Genomic DNA, 12,042 nt, shown 5'->3' on the forward strand with positions numbered 1-12,042 from the left:
CCATCGGACACTCACTCTTTCTTTAATTTCCTGATACAGGTGGCTACCATTTGTCGAGCTATCAACTTCTCTCCTCTTTTTAAGACAGCTATTATTTATGCTAGTCCCTGCTTATCATCCTCTTTATTCATTTAGACAAGAACAGCTACAAAACATTTTAAACAGCTTGAGATAAAGGTTAAGCTTAAAGATCACATGTTATCATGCATACTTTCAAAATAATGGGTTAAACCTGCTCCAACACAATGTTGTGAAATCGTGTCCTTAATGTGCATTTAATCTGTGCCACTCTCTCATATGTAAGAAATGTGAAAATAGGAACCAAGCTAAAAAGCTATGGCCCATAAAAAAATCATATGCAGTAGCATAAAAGGTACATGCTGCATTTTTTTTTCATTGCTCTTCATATGCAAGATTATATAGAATAGACAAAAAGAGTCCTTTTTCAATGACTTTTATGACTATATACTTTAATAATAATATGCATGACTGATATATCTCACTTAAGAAATGTGATTGCTGGAATTCCTGCATCTATGCTTCAGATAATTTTTAATTTTTTTTTTGCATTAATGGCAGGTTCAGAGCCCTCGTTACAAACAATAAATTATCACTACATGTCTTGCTATTGAAATAGATTACTTAGCCATTCACCATTTGCTATGGGATGCTCTCCAGATGTGTTGTGTCTGAATTCTCTGAATTTTCACTCAAGTACTACAAAGTTAATCTGTTGTTTAGCACACCAAAAGAATCATTAAATTTCTGCTAAACATTATTTTGGTTTGCAGTGTTCTGGTGTAAGGATTTTTTTCTTCTCTTTCTTCCCTCCCTCTATTTCAGCGATTCTTAACAATACCCCACTGTTGCAATGCTGTTCTTTTTCTTCCTTCAAAGTATAATTTTATGCTAATCCTTGAGCTGTAGACGAGGGCATTAGCTTTCAGCTCATTTTCTGATTCACTGCTCTCAGAAAACTTTGTTACTTATAACCTGGCACAACCTGAACTTTTCATAAACATTACCTATTGCCTCCATAGTTTAAGCTATTTATTTTTAGTTTGGTAGACATTATGCAGTAAGGATGCATGGTCCTTCTGTCTACTGTATATCTCACAATCCAATTGTTGAGAGGACTGAACTTTCATCTCTGTGTTGGAATATGGCCCAGATTCTAGATTTCAAAGCAACTAAAAGGAAGACAATCATTAAGACAATGTTCCCTCAAATCCCAGTTCAAATAATCTCAAAGTCTATGCAAAACACAAATGTTGACCCCACAGAACTTCCCAACCTCCAGAATAGTTCACAAAGCGCCGAAAACTCTCACAAACATATTTCTGAAACTTCTTTTTTATTGTTGTCAAAATATCCCTTGGTTGCCATTAGCTTTGCTTAAATCCTGTGGAAATATTCAGAGCTTTCTAGTGTATTCAACAATTCAGAAAAATAGCTCATCATCTCAGTTTAGCTCAGTCTGCACGATGGCTTGTGTACTTAGTCCCGACTTATTTTTTTCAGGTTCACTATCAGGCTAGACAGCTCTGTCAACTCAAAAGACATTCTTTTTTTTTCAAACTATTGATCTCTGTTGCTCTTCCAAATCCTTTAGTATTGGCTCTTAGGATTACTATAATGCTATAATCATTCTGTTAAGAATTCAGATTTGTGGTGGACTAAAAGATGGTAACATCAAAAGGATTGAAATGCCCTTGAAGCAATCAATTTTTGTTCATCAAATACAAATGCTGAGAGGCTGCTTTCAGCTAATAATTTATAACTGAATTAATGACACATGTCTTCCGTCAGTAATGGTCTCCTCTTTAGAGTCTTTTTTTCCCCCTTTTTGTGATCTGATTTCTTATTCTGGGAAAAGAAATCAGAGTGCTAAAGAATTTAATTAGAAATGGGAACTATATGAAGTTAAAAGCTTGGCTTTTTTTTTTTTTTTTTTTTTTTGTCCTTCAAAAACAGTGCTGCTGAACTCTTTATCTTTCCATTTTGGCAAACTTGATTTTTTAAACCAATCATACACATGTGGAATTGTATTTCCACTTTTTTCTCCTACAGATGAAAAGTCACTGACTTGTAGGAAGCACCTTGCAGAAATTTTAAATCCATTTTTGAGTTTGTAGGTGTTCCATCAATCATTTTGGTTCAAGGCAAGTTTTGCCTATTAGGAAAATGCTGTCAAAAATGAGCACAGGTAATTCCCCTTTTCTCACTCCAGCCTCTTTTCCCATTCTGCTCTAATGTTAGGTTTCAGCAACCCATTCAGAGTAAAAGTGAAGTTCAGAGTAAACTCTTGCAGTTGGCAAGACATTGGCAACTTCTTTCTCCCATATTCTGTGTGGAAAAGGGAATATGCTATGAGATTGCTGTCTGTCAAAATATTTGTAACAGGAATAACATCAAGAAGCTAACACAAGGTAGGGGCAGAGGAGAGAATGTTTCACAATACCCACAGTGAAGAAAGAAGGCTTTATAAAAGAAAAGTCATACACCTGAGTAAGTGTTAAGTTTTTGGACACCTGCATAAACTGATCTTAGCCTCATGGTGTTTCCTTTCTGCTAGATTGATTAAGAACAGCCAAGTAACAACAGCTGTGCACTGAGGTTGCTCTGTGATGTGTTCTTCGATGGTGTGGTGCTTGTTTATAGTTGTAGGATATAGCATTTGGAATTGGTTATGCAGCTGAAGGGTTGTTGTGACAGAAGAAAAAAGAACATGGTATCAGTTTTAGGAATTAACTATCCCATTCATCTCATTGCACCTTAAAAAAAATACCCCTTCCCATCTTTTGTTTTTGTGAAGGAAAGCTATCGGTAGAATCATTGAAGTAACCTTTTAGTGTTGCTTATAGTTTTCAAAAAATGTATATTAAGGCAAGCTTTACGAGTAATCTTGAGTCTATAAACTACTAGCAAAAGAGCAGATAGACTGTCCTATGATTTTTCTTCAGACAGGTAGCATTATATTATTATGTTTCCCTTCATATAAACGGACTGAAGATCTTCAATCTCTTCCTTTTCTCCATTTCCTTCCTCCTTCTGCACTTCTCCTACTTCATATTTTCCTTTTCTCTCATCCTTCCTACACATTATGATTGGTTTAGAAATAGATTGAGTTATTTATATTTAAAAGCTCAGAGTGTTTAGGATCATTGTGTTATAGCCATTTATAGCCAATTAATACAAAATCTGCAGTCATAGCAAATCTTCAGTGTAAGACTTGTGCTTCGTCTTGCTTCTTGTGCTTGTGTCTCAAAAGTGCATATGGTATGGATGTCACCTAAGCATTTTTGAGCTTCTTTTCTTGACATATCACCTGATTTTCAGAATTTTAAAATCATTCATGCTATAGTAACAAAAAGCACAGAATCCAGACTCAAGTCAGAGCAATAATGATTAACCAAAATTGAAATAATTACATGTAAATGGAAAAAAAAAGGGATTGCATAAATTGTAAGAGCAAGAATAAAGTGATTTATTGATGAAAATAATCCCCATATCAGATTTATCCTGTACACAAATCTACTCAAATCACCCATATCTGAATCTGTTGATTATCAATTAAAAAAGATAACTAGAATCCTTAGGGTGCTAATCAAGCTCAAACAAAACTGAAACAAAGTCTCACACAAAGCCTTGTGAAACCAGGCAAATGAAAAAAGAGCAAACACAACATGAACTTTAGAGACGTCAGATCACAAACATTCACAGAAACTCAGCTAACCTAGCTTTGTGTGTCATACTTCTAATTCTTGAAAAAGTAATTTATTTTTTCAAAATGTTTTAAATAGACTGAGACTTATGCCAAATAATAGTTACAAAATAAATAAATAAAAATAATCACAGCTTTTGTTAAAAGCTGTAATGAAACGATCAATAAAAAATGTTTTAAAATTATTTCAAAACATGATAACATTAAGCTCAATGGCAATTGTGTTTTTTTTTTTCTTTTCAAAGCAGCCTTACACACACTCTTTTGCAAAGGAAATTTTGTTTAAAATACCTTCCCATTCTGCACTTTAATGCAGTCCAAATGTCCCCACTACTGAGAAAGGAGCAAGGACAGCATTCCATAGAGGTAGTTGGTGGCCTCAACACCTCATTTATGACAAATATATGAACTTACCCTAATTTTGCCTTCCAAGTAGTCGGGGTTTTTCATCATGCCTTTCTCCCTTGGTGTTAGCTTTTGTTGGTTTTTCAGTGTTTGAACTGCGATGAAAATATGCTAGAGGTTATGCCTCATGTACAGAAGTGTGAAAGCTGACCTGAGAAGTGGACTCCCAGGAGACCTCAAAGATGTTAAAGCACTTTTGGCTCCAGAAAAGTGTGAAATGTGTTTCTCCAGCATGAGGCTCAGTATGCCTGGGTTCTCTTCGCTGTGCGAGGTGACAAGTTATCTTTGGCTCTCCACACTCAAGTCTCTGTTCTCAGAGTAGTCCTTAAGGAAAGGCTGAGAATAACTGCTTTAGCAGCCAGCTCTAAGGGGGAAAAAAAAAAAAAAAAAAAAAAGGAAAAAAATAATCAGTTGCCAGAGCATCAGGGTACTGTGAAGAGCAAGTGTTCACAGCTCTTACGTTGCTTGAGCAGGCGCCCTGGTTGGGCCCCCAGGATTTGAGGTGCATACGGTAGCCTCTTCCAGAAATAGCTCTCTAGGGCTCTGTCCTTTTCTTCTTATTTTATTACAGGAGCTGCCTTACCCTGAATCCTCAGAACTGCAAAAGGAAATGCTGGCAGTACTACTGGAAGCTGTCAATTACTAGCCTTCTTTGACCGAGGCTTGAAGATGCTGAGGAACTATACTACTACAGATACGTGGATATAGACTTGAAACAGGATGTTAACTTCAATAGGATAGTTCACATGCCTCAACTCCAGTTTTGTGTCTAACTTCCTGCTGGAAGATTGTAGCAGACCGATCATAAAACTTCAGAGTACTTCAGCGACATCAGGGGCAATGGCACACCAAGCATTAGGAGGAACATTCTGCATGAACCTGGAAAAAAATGCATTCAAAACCACTTCATCAGTTAGAAAACTTCAACACTTGAATAGGATGTTTACTTCTTGGTGGTGTTTTTAATTGAATTACTGCTTAGTAACACCTGAATCTGTGTTAATAGTCCGCAGAAACAGGTATTTTAAAAAAACAAACACCATTCTATTGGAATAGCATGCAATGTCTTCCATGTCTTTTTTTTTTTTTTTTTTTTTTTCCTTCAGCTTGCATTAAACTTGCATTGCACAGCTGAAAGAATTGTTAAGAGACAGACTTTAAAGCTCTTTAATGCAGTTTTGGTATAAGTGGCCCCAGAGGTTAGACTGATCCCCGGATGCTATGACTTGCTTGAAGGGTGTTACTAAAACAGCTTCTTCATGACCACCTTTTGGAAAACAAGAGAAAGGGAAACATTGCACGCAAGAATGGCAACTATACTGAATATCCCTCTGAAGTCTCATCTGCTTGCACAGGTCAGTAACTGCCTTTCCTTGGCTTGTGATAGACCAAGGTCTTCAGCCTTGGTCTGAAGAGGAAGAAAAAGAAATGCTGCAGCTGTGTGTTCAGTTTTACTAGGAGGGTGGAATGGAAGCCAGGAGCACTGTAGTGGGTAACACCTTCCATTCCAGAGAGAGAAAGCACATAGCAAACCCCAGGGCTGCTCTCCTGATGCTGCGGTGAGAAGGAAGCTTCTCCCAGCTGCTTCTGCTTTACAAGAGGCCCAGGACTGCACCTATAAAAGAGCTTCCACTCAAAAAAAGGTTTTATCTCATTTGTTAGGGAAGAAACCAGGAAAGGTCTCATAAATCCACATGTTCACACTCATCAGAATTTGCAGGGCATTGTGTCATCTTACATGGATGAAGGATTATGTGGTCAGTAGCTAGGTAGGTTCATATTTGTCAAGCATAACGAAATGGCAACTATTACTATTTTTTTCTGTCTTTGTTGCATAAAATCTAAAATAAAATTCCCTTATTTTAAGAATGATGGCTTCCATTTAGAACATTTCTTCATCATCTGTGTCAAATAAATCATCACCATTTGACCCAGTAGTAATAATAAAGTAATAATAGTAATAACAAAGACTACTATCTCTAACTGGAGTTATTTTTATGGTGAAAATATAACTGAGCCTTAAGACATAATAGAAAAACTAAACTCAGATTTCAGGTCCATGTATAAAAAAATGAAGTAGATTACACTCATTGTTTCAAAGACCTCAAATTTTGACCGTTTTATTTTTTGACCACATTATTTTTGACCATTTCTGAATATTTAAGGTATCCATTTTGCTCAGAAGTGGTGGTTTGGTTAATCCAAAGTCAGGGATAGCACGCTGGTGAGATTCCCAAAGAGTGGAGACAGCTCGATTTGACAAAAGCAGCATCATTTATCTCAACACTGGTTCCAAATTGAGGGTCTGGAGGTGATGTCATTTTCTGCTGTCTGAGATTGAGTCAGTTGGACTAACCTGAGCAATTGCATGTATGCCTTGCATTTTGTCACTGGTTAATAGAAGCTGACATGCTCCTTCCAACACACCCTCTGTAAAAGAAGGAGCATGTGAAAGTCAGCTCACCTGAGGGCTTAAATCCTCCTGGTAGCACTTTAGCAACCAATAACAGGGGTCTGGTTTTCCAGCTTGCTTGCATTTGTTCTGAACTATTTTTATAAGGATCTCAAGACACTGAATTCATTCTTTGTATTTTCCTATTGATTTTTCTCCAACTGATGTTAAGCATAAGTATCTTTTACGCTCTTTGTTTAACTGCATTTCCTTGTGTTTTCCCCCTTAATCTTTGTAAACTTAGATCTTCCTGAGGTTACAGCAGTATGTTTGTTATCTCTTCTTGTCATGTGATATTTATCTAGCTGTGACTCTGATATTGTTGGCATTTGTGAAACAGTCCTGGGTTCCCCTGTTATCTCTCTGCAGGTGTTGGATTCACTGATCTCAGTGAAGTTTGGCATCCTTAATTGCTGATAATTTTTAAAACTAGCAATGTGGGATTTTGCCAGTAATTTGACCTTCCGATTAACTGTTTAGATTCTTGATATAGAATTAGATATGCCAAAAAAAAGTAAGAGCAGAAAAGTAGTTTGCTTTTTTTTTTGTTGCTGCTTGAGTGGCTAAATCAACTGCATATTTCAACTGCAGAAGGAAAGCATCGGTGCAGCAACGTCATTAAACGTGGTGCCTGTTGTCAGGTTTTGCCAGTGAGTATTATTCAGCTGCCCACGCTTCTGTGTTCAGATTGGCATAGAAAATACTAACACATCACTTACTTAAACATAATCAGCTTCTCGACACAAAGAGTTTATAAAAGGGAAGGCATTTTAAAAGCCTTCAGTTTCCATTAGAGGTCAGATGGCTTATAGAATAAAACCTCAAGTGTGTTTGTTTTTCTGAAGTTTGCATGGAAACTTTTTAGTTGACCACCCAAGGGAAAAATAAAAAAAATTACTTACAAAGGCTGACCTTTAGCTAGAGGATGAACAAAATATAATCTTGGAGAACTCTAAAGGTGTTTGTTTAATCATGGTTATATCCTGCTGCAGAAGGACTTACTGTGGGTTTTGTAAGCACCTGGAAATCTATTATCTACCTAGAACCATGGACTTCCCTTCTATTTTTGTTTTTGATGCCTGGAAATATCCTACTAGCCCCAAAGTTTACTCTAATTGCAAACTTCACTGAAATAAGAGGGAAGAAAGAAAGCTTTCAGGCAGTGATATTTTGAAATAGACTGTCCTTTAATGGTTTTCAAACATCAAAGAATTGTGTATTCTGTCTGCAAGCTAGTTTTCTGATTCATCTCCCCATGATCTATTTTCAGTCTTTTGGTAGACCTTTGAAAGCAAAAGTACTCTTTTTTTTTTTTTTTTTCTTTTTCTTTTTAGTTTATATCATATGGTTTGGAAGCTTACGGCTCTCCCTTACTGTCTGGCAGATTCTCATACACTTGGCCTCCCAGCAAATTCGCCCTCGCTGGAACTTACTTCTTAGGAATTCCTCCAGTGCCCCCTTGCACTTGTAGACATCTGTAGATTCTGCTGATCAAAGAGTGTTCTTCTTCATCCACTTACCAAATGGTGTATTTTTACATAATATGCCTGTTGACACCACAGCAGTGTTTTTCTAACTGTGCACATGGCAACTGCTGTTGAACAGAGAAGGTGACATTAAAATTGAACTGTGATTTTTTGCAAGAAGCTGCAGAGCTGTAGTTGTGCTGTTGAGGGGTTGTTGTTGACAATGGTGTTGTTGCCTGACAACCAAGCCAACTATATGTATAGCAATCTTATGGTAGTTGTGCATGCCTGATTGATAGTTTCTGTTCTAGTAGAGCTTCATTTGTTTTACTGAAGCTGAGCGCCCAACTTTACAGTACAATGTTTCCCTGCGAAAGCTTAAATTTAGTGTAAATTCAATGGAAAAAGTATTCCTCCTTTAGTGGGTAGCTTGCTTAAACCTAGTATTTACTAACATGTCACTCATGCCAACCACAGGCTGGAAAACAAACTGGAAATAGCTGGAGCAAACCTAAATGAATGAAAAGAAACCTAAATGAATGGAGACTGTATGTTCTTGAATAAAAACATATGAAATTTTTTGAAAAATTTGGCTGCAGGCAAATCTGATTTGCTCTACTGGCAGTAACATATAAGTGCAGTTTTGCGGTATCTCTTCTATTTAAGGCATTTCTAATCTACGGCCACTTTATATTAAAATATTAATCCCAGATTCAATTAGGCTGTAGGAGAAAGTAGTAATACAGGTAAGGATAATTTTCTATCAGTTTCCAAGATACCTGAAGTGGCCAAAACAAAAGTGACTCAAAAGTGTGCTGAAGGATGCAAAGTAGTCCATGGCAAGTTCTGGAATCAGGCATGGTCTCTCAGGTCCTCCTGCACTGGCCAAGGACTCCTGCTAACTTGCTAGGAATGCTGGATATGAGACCTCTCTGGCTCAGATTGTCTAACTTCATTGCAACAGTCCTTGCAAGAGAGGAAGGGATGCCAGTGCCTCATGTGCTCTGGGCTACAAGGCGGACCAAGGAGTCTTCCCTGCAGTCTGCCAGCTATATCGTTGGCCTCTCCCTCCTACCCATGCTCCTGGAGCAGGATCCATGGTACTGTTCTATGTTGGGCAATGTCCCGTCTGTGAGACAGGAGCTGTTCCTCTCTCTGTCCTCATCACTTCCCTTCCTCATGACTTTGTTTCATGGCTGAGCTTAAAAGAGACGTAAGAATGGGTGAAGGTACTTCCTCACTTTGGGCACCTCCACTGCAGTTCCCCTTGGCTTCGCAACTCAGCTACAGGTTGACCAGCACTGCTACCAGTCATCATGGTAGCATATAAACCCCAGTCTCTTCCCCTATTTGCAAGCTCTGGATGGAGCTACATGTGACCAGGAACTCCGAGTCACCCTGTGAGCTGCTCTGCTGCTCCTAGCCGGATAAGTGACCTCCCTGGTCAAGAGGGCAACCAGGGTTTACATATGGGAGCCCTTGCCCCGCAAAAGTGTAGGATATGGATTTATCCAGCACGAATTGGCAAATATACTTATGGCAGAACTCAGCAACTCTCTATCTCTTCTGTATCAGTTTAGGCAGAAATGGGTCGCAGTATTTTGCTACTGTTGCAAAGATCATTTTAAGTAGGTAGAATTTAAGTATGAGACTTTTAAATCTGGTTTTAACCCAGAGGATGGTTTAATCCATCACCTCTCTTTGTTTTATTTTCTGTAAAATGGGCTCTGTTATTTGTAAAATATTACCAAAAAATCATTGTCATACATATACATTTTACTTTAAAATACAACCAGCTTCTAATTCATTGCCACAAGCTGTGTACCAGGCCTTGGATCCTAGTAAAAATCATATTACCTTTTTTTTCCCTTTTTTTTCTTTTTTTTTTTTTTTTTTGCGAAAAGTAGTGCATATTTTGATGCCTGTAAGTAGTCAGCACTTTGGATTTGTGTATCACCAGTATGGTGCCTAAGCTTTCCTATGTTTGTGTGTTATTTTCTTACTCAGTCAATCACTTCTTTTCCCTGCAAAATGTAACCTACTCAAATAACTGTGATTATACATTCACAATTACAAAGTCAAAATGAAAGCTCAGAGCATATGGAAATGATCAAAATACTGTGTAATAGCAGCAATGCCATTTAGCGTATATAATCAATTTAGCACACCAATAAATACATTATATATAAACTTCTGACAAGCACACTATTCTCTTCTATAAAACTTTTCATTTAAATTCTGCTGTCATTGTTTTGAAATAAATTTTCTTGTCACAAAGATATGGCTTTTTATTTGATTCAGTCTTATTGCATCATTAAAATATTGGTATCTTTTATGTTTTGCAAACATTTGTGGACACACCATTAAGCAACATAAAACACAATGCAGTAACAAATGCCTGTTTTATGACTGCTGTCAGACTATATATTGTCTAATGGTCTAACATTATCAGCAATCTAAGCCTAAATTATCACAACTAAAAGTCTATGAAATACAAGACACATATATAATCTCCAAGGAGTCAATGTATTGAAACATTAGAATTAAAGGTTCAGGCAATCAATTCAGCCAGAAATGCAGTTTCGATGAGGAATTTTTCACTCAAGCAGCAAAAAGGAAAAGGAGGGAATCAGCAAGTTATTATTGAAACGATCACCCATACCCAAAGAAATACAGTTTCTCTGGACATTTATGTACTGCCAGCCAGATAAAAAAAAAAAAAAGAGGTGAGACAAAAAAAAAAAAAGAGTAATTTGCTAAAGGTGCAGTGTTTATGTCTTTATTGCGTTTATTGTAAATATTTCTGATAATGAAATTGTTCTATTACCTGTTTGTAAGATTGATTTGTGTTGTTCCCTGAAAGTTTTTATTTGGTCTGAGAATTATGCTGTGTGTCTATAGGAGCAGAAGAATTTCAGACAATGGTGATAAATTGCCAGCAACATATGGTTCATTACAGCTTGTGTGAAAATACTCTCTGTGTTGCTGGACAATGCAACTAATGAAAGTATATCAGGGACACTAGATTTAGATAGTGATAAATTCTAAGGTGTTTTGTTTTGTAAGCAGTCACAGTTGGAGGAAGTCTGCAGTGAACACATATAAGGAATCAATTTGCCTTTTGCCTGATGGCCGCTTTTGACCCAATTTCAAGGGATTTTTTTTTTCCATCTCCTGTGTAAACCCTAGAAAAGAACATTTTCTTTTGGTTGTCTTCTTTTATAAAGGTGATGACAAGATCAATTTCATTGGCCTAGAATAGCGATATTAATCACAAGAGTCTGTCAAGATACATAATGGCAATATATATTGGAAAAGCATCTTGGTGGAATTCTCTTCTTATTATGAATCTCTATTTTATTGTTGTCTTTGACAGCAACAGTTTAAAGGGTAAAGAATAGCCTAAAATATAGGCACCACAGGCAGACTATGTCGAGTGAAGAGAAGCTGGGAGGAGGAAAAGCAAACAAGTTTGAAAGAAAGTGGCCAGACTCTCAAATGCATTCCTAACCAAACAGCCCAGGAATTTTGATTTAGTGAGATTCTAAAGTATGCCATTTACTCTCCATGAAAAGGTTTGTAGGTTTTTTTTTAACTTTCCTTTCTCAGTTAGAAAGGTAGAAGGCACACAAAAGTCTGCTACCTAAGATGGCTTTGCAATACAAAGGTTCTGTGCTTAGTTTGCTTTTTGGATTAGATGTGTCAGTTCCAACAAACCCAACTAACCTATGCTCTTGCCTACCCTCTGTGCATCTTGTCCTTCTTACAGAGATTATACTTCATCTATTAGGCTCTTTTTTATTTTTGTTCCCTCTGTTTCCACAGATTCTCTCCAAATGCTTTGCCACTTTTGAAGATCCACATTCTTTGTCATTTGTTTATTGTCCTCTGCTGAAAGTATTGGAGTTGTTTATGGAATACTAATTAAAACCTCTTTCCCCGCTCCCCCCCCTTCCCTTTTGGAAAAGAAATAGAAACATTTTCCATTGATTCAA

This window comes from Tinamus guttatus, unplaced genomic scaffold (assembly GCF_059628265.1).
Source record: "Tinamus guttatus ecotype Peru unplaced genomic scaffold, ASM5962826v1 Tinamus_guttatus_pri_ptg000036l, whole genome shotgun sequence".
Taxonomy (NCBI): Eukaryota; Metazoa; Chordata; class Aves; order Tinamiformes; family Tinamidae; genus Tinamus; species Tinamus guttatus.